Source organism: Macaca nemestrina, chromosome 2 (assembly GCF_043159975.1).
Source record: "Macaca nemestrina isolate mMacNem1 chromosome 2, mMacNem.hap1, whole genome shotgun sequence".
Lineage (NCBI taxonomy): Eukaryota > Metazoa > Chordata > Mammalia > Primates > Cercopithecidae > Macaca > Macaca nemestrina.
In genome coordinates this window covers 175,684,500-175,703,697 of record NC_092126.1, presented here as the reverse complement: position 1 = coordinate 175,703,697, position 19,198 = coordinate 175,684,500, and the positions used below count along the sequence as shown (strand labels likewise).

Genomic DNA, 19,198 nt, shown 5'->3' with positions numbered 1-19,198 from the left:
AAGTCTGAGCCCTTCAAAGCTCAACAGCTCTAAGTGCTGATGAAGTCCAGTCCCCTGTAGACACAGAAGTCACCCAGGACCATTGTGGCACCATTTCGAACAGGGAGAGAATCTTCAGGACAGGGGCCAAAATCCCTGGAAACAATGGTGATGGGCAAGGCCCCAGGCCTTGCAGGCTATTTTAAGCCAGGAATTGAGAAGCTATGGCTCATACTCCTAGCTTTGCAGTATTCAAATTCAGGCCCCATCACCAGCTGGCTTCAGCCACTCTAAATGTCCCCAGGGAGAGAGGCCATTTCTAAATTAACCGGGACCCAGATCAGAGACCTCATTCCACTGTGATTGAAATGTTCTGAGTAATGGGATTGTTAATAAATTAGTTATTCATCATGGAAGAGGTATTATAGATAAATACCATACCTTATTGCTATTCCAATCTGTCTACCAGCCATCTCTTTTAAGGAGAAAAATAGAGGAATTAATGTCTTTCCGAACAGTGATCTGCTTAATGATTTCAAGGTTTTTATCTGGAGAGGATTTCAATAAACTACTTTAAAAGAAGTGGAATGCAAAAAAAAATTGTGTGAAGGGCTTGTATAATTGCTGAAAGCTTGGTTCTCTAGGGCTAGAAATCCACAAAAAGGGTGAATGTTATGGAAAGATTTTTAAGTACTTTTTCAGGAGAAACTAAATAGAAAATCAATCAGGAAAATAAAAAATTCATAAATCCAATTGCTTCTAATTGGCTCAGAACATAGTACAGAATTCGAAATGTTTGGCTGTGAACAGCTCAGTCTCTTGAAATTTTAACTCTTATCATAGGAGAGTACATTTGGGTTATGCTTTTTTTCCATCAAAGAAAACTCATCAAGGCCAGAGCAATCCTACAAATGGCTCAAGCTGAAAAACTCTTCATCTTGACTATTTATGGAGAAATTTCTACTAAAGATTTACTCAAACCAGGGGAGAACATATTCTTATTTCAAGTCTTTAAACATTGATTAAGCCCCTATCGTGAACACAGCACTAGGCTGGGCCCTGTGGAAGGTACACAAACTAATGAGGTATGATTCCTGAGATTTCACAATTTAGAAGAGGAAGTGAATGGGCAAATGTCTAATTAGTCTTAGGTAGGACAAGAACTAATGCAATCAGCCTTAATAATAGACATATCACTGTATAACATGAGAAGAGAGAGGGGGCACAGACTATTTCTGACTAAGGGGATCTGAGACGTTTTCTTGGAGGAGGTAAAATCTATTTCAAGGGGTAAGAAGATATTCCACATGGAGAAAAAACTTTGAGCAACTGTTCAGTGGAAACGTGAACTAGGCTTAGGGAATTCAGAATATTTTATAATAACTTAAAATAGTTGGTACAAGGTGAAATCCTGAAGAACGCGACATTTACATTCAGCACTGTAATCTCCGCCTCTCCATCTTCAGCTTTTGTGGGCATTTATCATTTGTGTACTGCGTTTGTTTCTCTTGTTGGGATGAAAATATCCCAGTAAGCATACACACCCTTAAGTGTTACTGACTCAATAGGTCACCCCTCCCAAGGAGTATTTGCTTTTTACAATCAAAAAACTTTTAAAATGTATTAGTTTAAGGTAAAGAAGATTCAAGATATAAAAGTATTCATAATTTAAACAGTAAGGACAGCTTTAAGAAGCTGCTGGTCCCCTTTTCTTTATTGTAAGCATTTTCAGCGTTTTGAAGCTTGCCCAGTGTTTGTTTTGATAATTACAACAGGGGCATGGGAAAAGAACCACGTTATTTTCTTCTTCTTTTTTCTTTTTCTTTTTAGTTTACTTTAAGTTATTGGAATACGTGTGCAGAATGTGCAGGTTTGTTACATATGTATTCATGTGCCATGGTGGTTTGCTGCACCTATCAACCCATCATCTAGGTTTTAAGCCCTGCATGCATTAGGTATTTGTCCTAATGCTCTCCCTCCCCTTTCCCCCAACCCCCTGACAGGCCCTGGTGTGTGATGTTCCCCTCCCTGTGTCCATGTGTTCTCACTGTTCAGCTCCCACTTATGAGTGAGAACACGCAGTGCTTGGTTTTCTGTTCCTGTGTCAGCTTGCTGAGAATGATGGCTCCCAGCTTTATCCATGTCCCTGCAAAGGACAGGAACTCATTCTTTGTTATGGCTGCATAGTATTCCATGGCATATATGTGCCACATTTTCTTTATCCAGTCTATCACTGATAGGCATTTGGGTTGGTTCCAAGTCTTTGCTATTGTAAGTAGTGCTGCAATATGTATCTTTATAGTAGAAGTATAGTGTGTATGTGTCTTTATAGTAGAATGATTTATAATCCTTTGGGTATATACCCAGTAATGGGATTGCTAGGTCAAACGGTATTCCTGAACTATGTTATTTTCTAAGACCTAACCTTTCTGTGGTGGATGGGTTGCAGTCATCTGTGTAAAGATGGTATTTTCAGACAGGAAGTTTCACCTAAGAAAACCTCTAGGAGTTACCTTAGTCTTGAGGAAAAAGCACACGTTTCAGGGACAGACAATCCTGGGTTCTAATTCCAGCTCTGCCTCTCAGAGTGTTGAGTCTGGGGCAAGTTGCTCTGCTCCTCAGAGACTAGACCTCCACGTGTGCAAACTGGAAGTGATCACAGATGACCAAGACCAGAGTGTGGCACAAAATCCCCTCAACTCACAGCAGGATGTGGCAGCTGATTTCATCTCTAAGCAAAGCCACCCCTAGCACAGATGTAGTAGAAGAGATCTTCTGGAAGTGCCCAGGGCTACAGGCATCCCTCAGAGCAGCTGCAGGTTGAGGCCAGGAGCACGTGCTGCTTGAGTGCAAAAGAGCTCCCATACCCTTCTCCCACGGCCCCTGCTGGCCCCCACGCTCCCTCTTCCTAGCCTGTTTCTCCCAGCTGATCTGCTCATTTTTCATATCTCCAGGGATAATTATTTCTTCCAGGGCACCTTCTCTCATTCTGCAGAAATGGGTTCGGTCTTATCTCTTCTTACTCCCATGGCAACTTCTAATTTACTAACACTCAATGTCTGTGTTCCTAGCTAGATTGTAAGAGTCACAAGAGTAAGTACCAACTCAGTATGGTTTACTGCCTGGCCTGTGGTAGATAGCCTTAAATATCCTTGAGTGAATTAATAAAGGAAAACAGAAATGAAGAAAGAAAGGGAGAGAAAGAGTAAAGGAGGGAAGGAGGGAAGGGGAGAGGAAGGAGGAAGGACCCTGTTAAAATTCATTCCATCATAACCAAATAGACCATGCAGAGAACTGAAGGATGGTGTGTTCAGAGTGCTGTGGCAGCCGCCGAGGAAGAATCAGAAGTCGTTCCCATTAATATGCTATGATCTTTTTGAAAGAACAAAAAGGCAGCACCGGGGCCCACTCATTCCTATATATGTCAGCTTTGCTTTCAGCGCTATTCTTGCTAAGGTTTAAATGCCAACATCATGACCCCAAGGCCCTAGGAACTCCATACAATAAATTCCCACGAACTGACACTCTGCTACTGTTCAAGAGTGAGCCTCAAAATATCGTTCACCTGCTTTGCAAATTGACCCTCTTTTACTAATTAGGGTAGATGAATATTTTAAAATAGTCTTTCAGGAAAATACAGCAGAGTATTCCATCAGAAAACATTCTGCTTCCGTTTGCAATTCAAAATATTTGATGGGATCTGGGAATGGAGAATTTGGATTGTTCTTTTCATTCTTATCTTGACTTCAGATGAGAAGTTCTAGCAAGGGGGAGAGTGAGGTTAGAGAAAGGTGAGGATGAGGTGATAGGAGATTAGCAATGGGATTTAGCATTCAATTCAATGCAAAGAACATCTATTAAGTGCTTATTGGGTTGAGTGGATTAAAATAATTCCAAGTGTCAGACACAATGTTAATAATAAAAATGTTTTATGCAATTATGGTGCCAGGTAATAAATGATCTCATTTAATCCTATCAGCTCTGTAGTTGGTATGGCACTACTGTTATCCCAACTTCCAGATGAGAAACCAGACACAGAGATTAATTTTAAAAGTGCAGAAAAAGCCCACAAAACTTCAGAACAACCTAACAAACAAAAAACACCATTTCCAGGGACTCTTACTTATTAAATGGTGAAGCTGAGAATCCAATGTGGGCATCTGACTCAGCCTGTGTTCTTGGCCACTGTGGGAAGGGGCAGGGCAGATGGAATGGGAGGACAAAGGAATATGGGTGTGAAAGGAAAGACAGACAGAGAAGGAAGAAGGAGTGAGCAAGGCTAGACAGAAACACGTTGTCTGATGATTTGGCACCCTTTAAAACTTTGTTCTTTAAATATTTATCCAACATTTGCTTAAATGAGAGGCTGAGCTCTACCTGGGGAAAGGGCAGCAGACAGGCTGCACTCATTTGTGCCACTGTTCTAATTTAGCTCCAACCTCAAACATCATGGCCAACTCGGCAAAACAGAAGGTCTATGGGAAACAGGGTCTACCACCTCCAAGTTGTCCCTCTCAACCTACCTCACGCCTCACTCCAGCCACCATCTATTGTTCCTCCAGCATACCCCTTGGGTGTCTCATCCCCTCACCCATCCCCAAGTATCTTAAGCTTTCCAAAAACATGCAGAAATCTCTGAGAGGAGATATTTCTCTGCTAACAATTTGATGCCAGGTTACATTTGGTGTTTCTCAGAGAAGCTGCTCCAGTGGAATGGTTCCAAGCTTATCCTTGGCCTACTTCTGAGATGAGGACAGGTGAATTGCAGAGGGTCAAGTTCAAAATCACACAGGGCATTGGGAGTCACTGAAGGTTTTAAATGGAAGTGATCTGGAGACAGTTCACAGAATCCTGCATGGGGCATGATTGGTAGGTCTGGAGAGCTGAGGGCAAGAGAAATGGAAAGAACAGTATTAGTATCTCCCAATCTCAAGGCTGCCTAAGTGCCTGACTCCTTTTCAAAAATAGCAATCATTTTTGTCACTGTGGTCACCACCATCATCATAATTTGCAGGACTCAGTACAAAATGAAAATGCAGACCCCTGAGAATTTCAAGCCAGCCACAGCAAGTGGCGGCATTTCTCAGCACAGGTCACATGCCCATGAAGCCAGTCCTTCTAGGAGTCATCTTTTCTCTGTCCTAGAATTTTCTTTCTTTCTTTTTTTTTCAGACTGAGTCTCATTCTGTCACCCAGGCTAGAGGGCAATGGCGCGATCTCGGCTCACTACAACCTCTGGCTCCCAGGTTCAAGTGATTCTCCTGCCTCAGCTTCCTGAGTATCTGGGATTACAGGCACACGCAGCCATGCTCAGCTAATTTTTGTATTTTTAGTAGAGACGAGGTTTCACCATGTTGGCCAGGCTGGTCTCGAACTCCTGACCTCAAGTAATCCTTCCAAAGGGCTGGGATTATAGGTGTGAGCCACCACACCTGGCCATAATTTTCTGTAGTAACTCAGCCACTCCCTGTTTCAACTTCTTGTTTCACTGTTTGTTGACTTTACTCTGCTTTTTTCTGCTTTATAGTTTCTGCTCACTGCCTTCTTTCTGTATGTCACCTGGCCTCTGACCTTGCTATTGACTGATGATTGTCTCTGAATATCTCATTTTCAGACTCCACATAAAAGAGGGTCTGATACATTGAAATAGACACTCTAATCTAGTGGAGATCATTTTTGTTGGCAAGAGCTCTAGCAATATTTAATCTCAAGGTCACAGACTGACCTTGACTAAGGTGTCCACTCCTGGCCAGACTGGCAAGGCACCTGGGAAGATGGAGGTCCTGGGTAGGGCAGGCACAATTGTAGGAGCCTCTTCTCCAGTGAAAAATGTAGGAGTGAGTCCTCTTCCAGGCTTTAGAGCTATAAAGAACGAGAAAAACGTGGGGGCTGGGTGTGGTGGCTCAGGCCTATAATCCTAAAACTGAGTACCCTATTTTGAAGGTTTCTTATTTTCTTTTCCTTCTGCAGCTCTTTGTATTAACCTTTTAGTAATGCAAATGTAATCTCTACCTTCCTTTCTTTCCACCAGGTACTCCCCTGCAAGGACTGCTAGCTTACCTAATTATATGTTTGCTTAGAAGTTCCAGGGACCAAATCTTAAGACAAACAAGGTACATTCAAAATTCTCCACCAGGAGACTGCCTCAAGACGATGATTAATTTACAACCTGGTCATGCCCACAATGGTGCCAGCCAGACCACCAGATGGCCTATCGCTCAAGATAAGTCCTCAGAGCAAATCTTCTAGGCGCCACACCTCCATGCCCTTCCTGCATGCCCTGCATACCAAAATTTCCCTTCTTAAGACCCTGCTTTCTGCCCAGAAATCTGAAGTGGTTCCTTTAGAGGTGAGTCTGGTCACCTCCCCACTGCTAAGCTCTGGAATAAAGTAGCTTTCTTTTTATTGAATCTCATCCTTGTCATTTGCTTGCAAAGCTGCAAGTGGCGAGCAGCCAAGCCTGCCCTTGATAACAATCTTAGTGCTTTGGGAGGCTGAGGAGGGAGGATCACTTGAGGCCAGGAGTTCAACAGTATTGCTCACTAGACAACAGACAAGAGATAACAGAGTGAGACCCCATCTCTACAAAATATAGGAAAAAAAAAAAAAAAAAAAAAAACAATTAGCCGGGCATGGTGGCTCACTCCTATAGTTCTAACTACTCGGGAGGCTGAGGTGGGAGGATCGCTTGAGTCTGGGAGTAAGAGGCTGCAATGAGATATGATCTCAGCACTGCACTCCACCAGCCTGGGTGACAGAGAGAGACCCAGTCAAAAAAAAAAAAAAAAAAAAAGGAAGGAAGGAAAAGAAAAAGAAAAGAAACACTGTAAACACTGTAGTCTTTCTTCCTGCACTCACAGGGCTTATACCCTTATTGGGGAGATAGGACATGGCTAAATCATGCTAGGAGGCATCAGGCAGAACAGAAATGAGAAATAAGAAAAGCAGCTCACTGGTTATCCCCACCCTTGAGGCCATACCCTCTCCTCCCGTGCTGGCCAGGAGGTTGGACAGCCCATGCCACTACATTCCTGCCCCACCACTTGATTGTGCTGTGTCTTGGGCATGTTCCTTCACATTTCTGTGCCTCAATGTTCTCATTTATGCAATATAAAATTAGGATATTAAGAGTACGGTCCTGATTTCACAGAGTTTTGTGAGGTTAAATGAGATAATCAGTTCCTAACTCAATAAGTGATTAGACCTAGCATTTTCTACCATAAGCCATTCTCTCTTCCTTTACTCATTTCTCCCACTGCTCTTGAAAGGGCAAATCTTACCTTTTTCCATCCAGAAGGTCGATGCTCCTTTCTGCTCCTGGGATTCTGCTCAGGGTTCATCTATCACCTAGTGTGTCCTCCCTTCTCTCAGCCCCCTTTTTAAGCGTGGTCTGTCTTCACAGCTCAATTTAAGTCCCAAGACTTTCATGAAACTTTCCTTGATTGTTTCAACCCACATACAAAGACTCATGGAGCAGGACGGGGTGTTGAAAGCACTGAGACCTCAGGGCACAGCCCCCCTTTGTAGCTCAGGAAATGGAGGCTGACAGCCTCACCTCTGTCTCTCCCCAAATCTCCTGCTTCCATCACTCATTTGTATCACCCATCATGGCATTTAATCATCCATTGCCTCGCTTCCTCCTTCTTCCTGTCATAAAAACTTCTCATCTTAGGCATCAGGCCTCAACTCAAATGACTCTCAACTAAGTCTTCCTCTCCCCAGAATAGATCAATATTACCAGTTATTCTTTCTCATCACCACCTGTTTTTCCCCTCAGCAGACTTCATCAAAAGGCGATTTAAGAATTACTGCTGTAATTAGTTGCCCAAGCTTTGGTTGTCGTTGTTTAAAAAATCAAACATTTACCAGATGCCTAGGTGCCCACTATGTGTGTGGCAGTGTGCCAACTGTGGGGATTTGATGGTGAACTGGACAGATCTGGTCCCTGCCTTCATGGATTTTATATATAGCTATGAAATTAAGAAGTGAGAATGAGCTCCTAAACCTTTTGGGAACCCTCATGGACTAGAAGGAGCTTTAAAAAAAAAAAAAAAAGAATAGTACTGGGAATTTCCTCTACACTAACTTGAAGCCAAGTAGTGAAGTGATTTCTATAGTCAAACATAAGCTGATAGAAATATTAAGTGTTCCATGTAGCATAATAAAGAAAATGAAATACCATCTTCCTTAGTCTAGGGTCCTCTTTCAAAGGGCAAGAGTCAACATTTGTTTTAGTCTTACTTGTCTACACTGATGTAATGCTTTGTTTTTTTCCAATTATTTGTTTCACAAGAAACAATCTAGGTCTTCATTATGAAGGTGGCATGACCGCTGAACACCCAAGCAATTGTCTTCCTTTGTTAACTAATCTGAGTGCAAACAAAGCCCTTCATTTGAAGGTCAAGAGTTTCTTTTGCCCTTTATTTAAAGGAACTAACTCCTTCTGAAATGGCACTAAATTATAAGCACCCGATCCATTTAGTGTGAGATTAGTAATTTTATAGGCTCCAAATTGTCCACTTATGGGGACTTCTGCTAGCCTGTTTGAAAATACCCTCCTTAGAGATTACAATGTTCACATCCTTCAAATGTTATGAGGTTCCAATTGCCTAAAGGGCATTTCTGCTTAGCTATCTCCACAGGCACTTCAATAACATGTCTCAAATAAATTATGATCTGGTTACTCTCTTTTTATTCTTAATATCTGTTAATGAAACCTCCCAACTAGCAATCCGAGATGCACTCTTGACTCCTTATTCAAATACAAAATCCTGCTGTTTTTACCTAAACATCTCTCACCTCCCAGCCCCTAAACTTCTCAGCCCCTTCCTTTCAACACTCTTTCCTCTCCTGCCATACCTCTTTCCCCTGCCCTGGCTGAGACTGTATTATCTCCATTACCCTTGAAAGTACTTGAACTGTGGCTTCCTAATTTTTCTCAAGCCTTCACTTCTGTCTCTCCAATCTCACACTCCCATTGCACCCGAATGATCTGTTCGCAATTCCTATCTTGTCACTTCTTTCTTTAAACCCCTTCGGTGGTTCCAATCATCACCCAGCAGTTTTTCTCAAGGGAATGGAGCTCTTTTATAATTTGGGGAGGGACAAGAACATCTTGCTTGTGCTGGACTGTCCATCACACTGAAAGACAGTAAGCTTGCCTGGCTGCAAGGCCACTAAATGCCGACACACAAATTTCCAAACATGCCCTACGCTGCCTCAGCTGATAATAATCTCTAAGAGAAAAGTGTGTGCTTCCTAATGTAGCCTGCAAAGCCCTCCAACACCTGGCCCTTTTCTCAGCTTCCAGCCTTCCTCACTCTTGCCTCACACTGATTCCCTGTGAACAGTGGACTGCTGTGCTGTTCTCCCTGCCTGATGCCTCGTCCAGCTTCCTCCCCCAGATGATGTCTTCTCATTCTTCAAGACTCAGTTCTTGGTCTCCTTGAACAGGTTCCCTTTCCTTGTCTCCATGACTGCCCTTCCTCCCACTACCTGAGCACCGATTAGACAGGTGTGTCTCCCAGGCAACTTCTAAATGCCTCTAAAGGTTCATGTTAACTAAACTCATAGGGCATTAATAAATATAAATCTGCATAGCTGTTTGTTAATTTTCATGAGAAATTAACATGAGAAACACCCCTCATGTCAAGTAACGATGCCCTGTTTATGCTTGAAGGGTCCACGGGTATTTCTGAGGAAAGTGTGGCAGAGGCAGATGCACTTTTCAGGTGTGGCATCAAGGAGGTACTTGCTGTCTGTATTAGCTTCCTAGGGCTTCCATAACAAATTAAAACAACCATAACGTATTCTGCACAGTTCTGGAGGCCAGAAGTTGGAAATCAGGGTTCAGCAGGGCTGCGCTTCCTTTACAGGCTCTAAGGGAGCATCTTCCCTTGCCTCTCCCAGCTTCGGTGGCTCCAGGCCCTTGGTTTATGGCTCTACAACTCCAATCTCTGTCTCCACATGACCTTCTTGCCTTCTCTGTGTCTTTTTTTTTTTTCTTGTTTCTTATAAAGACATGTGTCACTGGATTTAGGGCCCACCCTGATGATGATCTCAACTCCAGATCCTTAATTATATCTGACAGGACCCTTTTTCCAAATAAGGTCACCACGACAGGTTCTGGGGGTTAGGAGGTGGATCTATCTTTTTTGGGGGGCACTATCCAATCCACTACAATCTCCAACACATTTGTGGGATCCTCTTCATAGCAGAGCTGTGTTAGACCAGGTGACCTGAATATTGGCTTGAATATTGGGATGGGTCACTGAGAATTAGGCTACCTTGTCACCTGGCAATGATTGGAAATACCCATGGCCAAGCTCTTTGTCTTTTACTTTACTTTCCCTATACTGGCACAGCTCACTTTCTCTCTGAGTATCCTTCAGTGTTAATTTATGGAGAGTCTTTTAAGCCTCTCCCTGAATGAGATGCTGAGGTTGCTATAGAAGAAGCCTAATGGATTTCCTCATCTTCCTGGGGCCAACCTTCCTCTTAAGAAAGATGATGATTACTTGTCATAATGAATGGTAAAGAAAAGTGGTGGCTTCAGAAAGGGAGCATGGCTAGGCTTTGTCAGACTCAATTTCCTGAGCAGTAAAGGGAGGCTGCACCCTGAGGTCTACATGTTTTCAACACCGGGTACTTCTCTGCAAGTCTCTCTGTGTGAATTGAAACAATCAAGGAAAAATTTCACGAAAGCCTTGGGTCTTAAGCTGAGTCATAGAGTTAGATCAGGCTTCAACAGGGAAGAAAGACAAGGAAAGCCAGTCCATCCAGCCTGAACAAACATTGGGGACAGGAGGGGGAGGGGTATCTAGAGGAAAAGGACTAGAATTCATCTGCTCTAGAGGAGGAGGCAGAACTGGTTTGGGAACAAAGGGGCAGGGTTAGGATATGAAACAGTAGGAGATAAGGATGGAAAAAACCACAGATGTGCAGGGCTTAGAGGCCAGTCTGCTGCAAATGTGGAGTCATAGAGCCATTGAAAGAGTTTCCAGACAGGAGGAGAAATAGGAGTCGAGGTTATTAAAGTGGTATTTGTTTCTTCAAAAAAGTATTTAAGGCACGAAGAAAGGGTGAGACCAGGAACGAGAAGCCAACTCAGGATACTGTGACAGTTGCCCAGGTGTATGACAGGGTGGGACTTGGAGTAAGGTAATGATAAGGCTAGAAACCTATGTGAGTTGTTGATTTATTAATTGGTCTCTTTAAAGAGAGAGAAATCTCAACTCGTGAGTTAGGAGGCTGAGGGACACCTAGAAATTGGGACATTTGGGAGTCGAACTTGAACGTTTTGAGTTGTGGTAATGTCAGGACATTCAAATAGAAATGTCCAGCTGTTTGTTAGAGACAGCTCATTGCTGCCCTGCCACTGCCACAGCAGTGTCCTGTCACAGTCTGTCCTGATGGGCTGTCTCTCCATTGCTTCTGGGAAGACAGCCTCCTGTTAACTCCACGAAGGCATTCTCTGTCTTATCTTGAATGTGACCTTTTCCTTAATTTATAATAGTGGCTCCTGAATCTTTTGTTGTGTTAGCATCCATTCTCCACTCTCTAGTGGTTGAAAAAGAGGCACAAGGGGAGGTCAGGGCAGCGTCCATTTATCTATTTGTTCAGCAGATATTTATTGAGTACTTCTTACTTTGTCTCAGGTACTATGATAATCACGGGGCATCTAAGAGTCAGTAAAACCAAACTGGCCCCCTTCAAGGTGGGGCAGATAGATGGCAAACAAGGGTGAAAAGTGCAAGAAAGGAAAGTGCAGGATTCTTAGAGCATAACACAAGAAAGCCAAATAACTCTGGAGTGGGGGGGCTCTTCACTCTGCAGGTGCCTGCTAAGGAAGCAGAATTTAAGTGGAGCCCTATGGAGTTATTCAGGGCAGGGCTGCAGGATGGCACAACTCCAGGGGGCACCTCTTACATCACAGTCTGTCAATGGGCCCCTGGAGATGTGCAAGAAAATGGCCTAGAATAAGGGCTGGGAAATAAGGTGGGGCATGGGGCAGGGTTGTACTTTTTGACCAGAGGAGAATCTTGGGGAACTCATTGCAGCTCAAGTCTTACAGGGACCTCTAAGCTGATCAGAGTTGATACCAACTCATGCTAACTAAACTCATAAGGCATTAATAAATATAAATCCGCATAGCTGTTTGTTAATTTTCATGAGAAATTAGAGTATATCTGTCATGCAGACCAGAGATTGACAGCTTTGAGGTGCTGACTCATACTAACTAAACTCCCAAGACATGAATATATGCAAGCCAGCATGCTGGCTTGTTAATTTTCCATGAGAAACAGAGTCTATCTGTCAAGTAGACCAGAGATTGACAGCCCATCCTCTCCCTGTGTGAGGGGCTCCCTGGGAAGCCCAATTATCCCAGGGTTTCGTGGTGAGCCTGAAATCAGAGGAAAGAGCAGTTATTACACGACCTGAAGATTTACAAACCTAAGGTTCTGTGCCTGATGCATCCGCCGCCTGCTGGGGACAGGCTCAGGGGGCTTGTCAGGGGAAAGGGGCAATGTGGGGTCTCTGCTCACAGGAACCTCTTTGTGCCCCTCTGTGCCAAAGCTCATTTAGTCTCCTGATTCTTATACTCTTGAGACAGAGTAGGAACAAGACTTGGCCTTGTTACCGGTGGTGAATCCGACTGCTCTGCAGCAAACTCGATCCTTGCCTCCTCAGAGGAAGGAATTTGGCCAAGGGGCAGAAGTAGGTTTAAGGCAGAGGCAGAGACCGAGGCAAGTTTTAGAGTAGGAGTGAAAGTTTATTAAAGAGTTTAAGAGCAGGAACCAAAGGAAGTAAAGTACATTTGGAAGGGGGGCCAAGTGGGTAACTTGAGAGATCCAAGTTCCCTGTTTGGCCCTTGACTTGGGGTTTCATACATTGACATGGTTCCAGGGTTTTCATTTCTCTTCCCTTGATTTTTCCCTCGGGATGGGCTGTCTGACTATGCAGAGGCCTGCCAGCACTTAGGAGGGGCCGCACATGCAGTGTGTTTACTGACACGCCCACTTGAGGTGCTTTTCCCTTAGCAGCTGAGCATTCCTAGAGGAAGGTCATAGACCAGTTAAATTCTGCCATTTTGCCTCTTAGTGCACATGCTTGAGCCCACTTGCCCAGCTCATGAGATCTTAGCAGGAAGCTGCTGATCGTGAGCATCAGGCATTTTCTATAGGGAGACTGTCTTTCCTTGTCACCAACTACCTGACCATCACCTGATGATCACCCAACATTCCTTGCGGTGGGGGCCTCTCCTGCCCTGCTCCTGTCTGCCTACCTACCTAGTCTAACAGCTTCAGGACACTTCCACTAGAGAATTCTTGCATGCATTCCCACTGACCACAAGCCCTACACCACTACCTCACTGCCTTTTACTTAAAGATGTCTGGGAACTGGCCTTAGGAAATCCAGATACACAAACCAAGGTTGTGTAATGTTTCACCTCAGAAAGGAATGCTGAACAACTTATTTACAGCCTTGTTGCTGCTGGCCAGACCATTGGGTGGCCCGTTACTCAAGATAACCATTGAAACCAAATATGGTGACCTGCATACCCTACCCTTCAGTGCTTTGCCCTTCCAAGTCCAGCCTGCATACTCTACTCCTGATGTCATTTCCTGTGTTTTGCCTAATAAAAGAGCCCAAGCATCTCTTTTTGGAGAGCCAGAGAATTCTCTCTCTCCTGTGCTGCCACCCTTATGTCCAGACATAAACTCCAATGAAGTCTTGTCTGAGAAAACTCTTTTGGCTTCATGTCAATTAGTGCACTGAGAGTCCAAGAACCCTCGGTAACACTCTTCTTTTCAATGTGTGAATGCTAACTGGAGCCTGGGATTAGCCTATTGACCTCACACAACTGTATAAAATCAATGTTTGTGTTGATTTTAAGAATTTAAAATTAACAGGGGCAACTCATTGTTCAGGTTCTTGGTGGCACCTTCCTGCTGTCCTCAGTCCTACCCACACTTACAAGCTAATTTGGTATCATGGATTGTCAGTAACAGCTTTATGGTTTTAGAGAACGCTGAATGCAAATCAGCCTGTAACCAGGTAAAATGCAGGGTAGCTTTGGCCATTGTGTAAGTCATTTTGCTAGGATTAGAACTCACACCTACAGACTTCCTGCCCCGCTCTGCTGGTGCTGTGAAGGCCTGACTAAACACTACCCTACTACTGTGGGGGCAGGGTGCCTAGGCTCTGGCCTGATCTACACTGGTTCCTCCTCAATCTGGATACTCAATGTGGTGGCAGAGTAACAGCCCCCCAAAGACCTCCACATGCTAATACGAACCTTATATGGCAAAAGGACCTTGCGGATGTCATTAGATTAATCAAGTCTTGAGATGGGGAGATGATTGTGGATTATATGGACCCAATGTAATCTCAAGGGTCCTTATAAGGGAGAGGAGTTAGATGAATGAAAGAATGAGATGTGAGGGTGAATGTCGAGGTCAGAGGTTTGAAGATGCTATTCTGCTGGCTCTGAAGATGGAAGAAAGGGCCATGAGCCAAGGAACATGGCAGCCTCTAGAAACTGGAAAAGGCAAGGATACAGATATTCCTCTAGAGCCTTCAGAAGAGACACAGCCCTTCTGATGTCTTGATTTTAGGACTTCTGACCTACAGAACTGCCAGATAATGAATTTGTGTTGTCTTACCCGCATCTCAACAATGGGAAATGGATACAGTTGGCTTCTCCTGTCTTCAGGACTTACCTAGCCATGTTCACCTTGCTCTTGAAAGCCCCATCACTCCATACACATGAGAGTCTGTTGGTGGGAGACAAGTCACCAGAATTTGTGCAGCGTGGAGAGTTACATTTCTCACAAGCTGTGCAGTGTTAAATGCCCCAGCTCATTGCTCCTCATGCATAAGTGGTGATTCCATGCCCTGGGCCAAAAATACAGTTCCATTGTCACCGCCCGTGTCCAACACAGCTCTCCTGGGGTGCTGATGAAGATGTTGGCTTTCTTTGAAGCTAGTCATTCAGATCAGCTCTATGGGGGCCGTATGCAAGATGAGAAATAGATCCAAGATCCTCATCATCATGCAGGTTTTGTATCAAAATGCACAATGAACTGACTGGAACAGGAAATAATTAATCAGGACATTACAGAGCAGTTAAGTATAATTAATTCATACAAAAGAATGTGAGTGTGCAGTTTTAGCTGCTAGAGTGATTTTATTTCCCTGCAAATTTAGTTCAAGATAAACAAACATCAGAATAGTCTTTTCAGGTTTTTCATGACTCATGGGTTATTTCCTCCTTTCTAGTTACCAAAAATATTATTAAACTTATACACTAGCACCGCCAAGTTGATCATATTTTAGAAAAAACTCCTTGCTCATAGTAAATGGGAAATTAACTCTATCATAGAAGTCACTTTCCACATATGTTAATATCTGTGTGAGTATGTGTGCGTGAGGCAGAAACCTAGCACTTACTGCAGAATAAAAACTGGAGGGAAATTTTGATTTCTGCCCAAATATCTTAAAATCTAAGTAGAATGCATAAAAAATTATGTTGTGAAAACACTATCTGAGAATGCAACTTAATCTCAAGGGTAAACTTTATTGATATTGTGTGGGTTTTCCTTTCCTCTTTTTTTTCTCTTCTTGGAGCTGGGAGCTCTTTATAAGAAGAGAGGTGAAAAATGTCAGGCAATATGGGTTGGTGATAGTAGCAGCATTATTGGTCTTCTACCAGTTCTCCTGTCATAGTCGGGACACTCAAAAGGCCAAAAAGACATGCCCTGTGAGCAGAACTTAATGTAGAGGTAGAAAAATTCATCATGCAGGAGTGTTGGAGGGAATATTTTCTTCTCTTTGTGGCTCCAGAGAACACAGTGTGTTCTGTCGAGCTAGAAAAAATAGAATTGGGCTGGTGTGATGGATGATGAGTGTTTGGAAGTGCCAATCCATCAAGGCCACAATAGAAAAGGCAGGGCTCCTGATGGCTTTCATCAGGCCAGTGTGCTTCTCTCCTCCAATGGATCACTGTAGGATATTGATTCACTTCCAAGATTAACCGGATCACACATTACAACCAAAGGGCTGTTTGACTACCTATGTCACATAATGTTTTATTATGTGACAAATATAGACATGCTCCAATTTCTGATCTAATTCACAGGGTAATGATGCTCCAGTTTCTTAAGCCATAATTCTTGTATTTGGAATCAGTCTAGTTCCCAAGAACTTCAGTTTGATGCTCTTCAAGTTCTACCTTCACTATAGGATGTGGTTTTCAAGATGAAAGTTATGACCCACCCATGGGTTTTGAAATAAATGTAGTAGGCTACAACCAGTATTTTTTTTAACAAAGGAATAGAATAGAAAAGAAAATATCAGGATATATAATACATGGAAAGCATGATAATATGTAAAACTTTGGTTTCAAAGATAATATGTGTGTCTATTTATATATCTATTTCATACCATACATGCTGACTACATACCTACATGTTTGTGTGTACTTGGTTATGATAAAAATTTATTAAATGATGGTAAAAACATGTTTGAAAAAACAAATAATTCAATCTAAAAATGAGAAAAGCATCTCAATAGACATTTCTCAAAAGAAGACATACAAATGGTCAACGAGAATATGAAAACATGTTCAACATCTCTATTAGGGAAATGTAAATCAAAATCACATGAAATATCATCCAACTCCCATTAGAATGGCTGCCATCAGAAAGACAAAACAACAACAGCAACAACAACAAAAACCAAGTGTCAGTAAGGATGTGGAGAGAAGGGAATTCTTATATTACATTTTTGGTAAGAATGTAAATTAGTACAGCCATTATAGAAAACAATATGGAGGTTTCTCAAAAACCTAAAAACATAACCGTCATATGATTCAGCAATGCCACTACTTCCCCAAAGGGAAGGAAATCAGTAATGGAAAAGACATCTGCATTGCCATGTTTATTCCAGCACTATTCACAATAGCCAAGGTATGGAGTCAACCTAAATGTCCATCAACAGAAGAATGAATAAAGAAAATGTGGCATGTATACACAATGGAGTACTATTCAACCATATAAAAGGAATGAAACTGGGCGGGGCATGGTGGCTCACGCCTGTAATCTCAGCACTTTAGGAAGCCGAGGTGGGAGGATCACCTGAGGTCAGGAGTTCAAGACCAGCCTGACCAACATGGAGACACCCCATCTCTACTAAGAATATACAATTAGTCAGCCATGGTGGTGTATGCCTGTAATCCCAGCTACTCGGGAGGCCGAGGCGGGAGAATCGCTTGAACCCGGGAGGCAGAGGTTGCAGTGAGCCGAGATCGTACCATTGCACTCCAGCCTGGGCAAGAAGAGCAAAACTCCATCTCAGAAAAAAAAAAAAAAAAAGGAATGAAATCCTGAATCCTGTCATTTGTGACAACCTGGATGAGCTTGGAGGACATTATGTTAAGTGAAATAAACCAGGAACAGAAAATATATGTTCTCTCTCATACATGAGAGCTAAAAAAAGTTGGTCTCTTGGAAGTAGAGAGTAGACTAGTGGTTATTAGAGGCTGGGAAGCATAGTGGGAGAGGTTGGTTAACAGACACAAAATTACAGATAGATAGGGGAATAAGTTCTAAGTGTTCTATAGAACTGTAGAGTGAATATAGTTAACAATAATTTATTGTATATTTTTAAAAATCTAGAAGAGAGGATTTTGAATGTTACCAATACAAAGAAAAGATCAATGTTTTAGGTAATAGATCCGTCAATTACCCTGATCTGGTTATTACACATTATATACATGTATTCAAATAGTGCTCTGTATCCCATAATATGTGCAATTATTATATGTCAACTAAAAATAAAAGGAAAAACATTTGAAGGCTTGCGCTGTATGTTTTGAGCCATTCTAATGCCTGAATCACTTACAGAGAGATGCAGAATGTGATGAAGCTAGTCTGTACTGAGAAAAGAGATGGCTAGAGCCAAAAAAAGAAAGGGACATATGGAAGCATACTCACAGTGGCTACTCAGCTCCCTACCATTGCCTCTGACGAGTTGAGGTCCCCAGGAGGTCTCCTTATACACATCGTTCTTCCGTGATTGCCTGTGAGATATCTCTTTCCTTTCTTTCCTATCTGTATACACAGCATGAGTTTCCATATGCTAAATGGGACATAACATGATTGATTAACTAGGAGACATGTGTAGACCCTCTTATGACCCACACAGAAGTAGAGTGTGTGGGCAGAGAGAAAGGCCTGTTGCATAAGTGCCACAGCCTCTTTGTTGTGCTAAAAGTAATGGAAATGTCTAAGAAGTATTGTGATGGCCTCAGACATCATTCCTGAGCAAGAGCTAGATGGAATCACACTCCACATTTTTACGTTTACAATTCCAGTGTTCTAGCTATATACTTGAAACTATAAACAATGCTTTTGTTATAGAGATTCCTGCAGTCCCCCTCTTTTTTTTTTTTTTTTTTTTTTTTTTTTTTTTTTTTTTTTTTTTTTTGGTTAACTGAAACAAAAGTGTGTATAATGCTGTTTTTGTTAAGGTAAGGTTGCCTGGGCACACCACCCTCACATCACTGCAGAACACACTATACTAGCGCCTACAGTCGTTTGGGCCAACCCAAGGGAATTGCTCTCCCTTGTAATCGTAATGACCTAAAAGTGAACAGGTAACATACCCAACATCTCAGATTCATTATTTTTAATGTATATTTTTTTGGTAGCTTTAGTATGGGGCAGTCACATCAAAGGTGCTTGTTATAACCTAAGCAATCATCCTCAATAGCTGATAACATCCAAAGAGAGAGACAACCAGACATCATGCACCTCCTGATTACAGTACCAAAAAATGCAAACTAAGTCTGCACAACCTCCTGCTCTAAGTACCAATGCCCAGGAAACACAGGAGAAAAGGAAACGTCCTAAACAATGTTATTATGGGAATGCCATTAACCAAAGCCAACATGTGGGAGACTACCAGACAAGATTTAGTTCCTTTAACAACATTAACAACACAGCAAACAGGGAAAAAGAGGATGGAGCTTTCATGCCTCAGGGATACTGAGGCAAATAAACTGTCAGTAAAGAAAAGACAGCAAGGTAGAAAGAGGCTATCTATAGGATAATTAGGAAAATGTAAATACTAAATGAATATCTGACAATATTACAGCATTATTAATATTGGTTTTTAGGGAGCTGTGATGATTCTTAGGGAGCTGTCATGATGCTGT

General features: G+C 42.5%; 1 long non-coding RNA gene across 1 annotated transcript; it reads right to left on the bottom strand.

Moving 5' to 3' along the window:
• Positions 1–1,974: 1,974 nt before the first annotated feature.
• LOC105477541 (uncharacterized) lies at positions 1,975–18,412 on the bottom strand. The gene is made up of 3 exons (XR_011620376.1): positions 14,703–18,412; positions 5,705–5,841; positions 1,975–4,862 (listed from the first exon to the last, which is right to left on the bottom strand). It is a non-coding gene; the product is annotated as an uncharacterized lncRNA (long non-coding RNA).
• Positions 18,413–19,198: the final 786 nt, after the last annotated feature.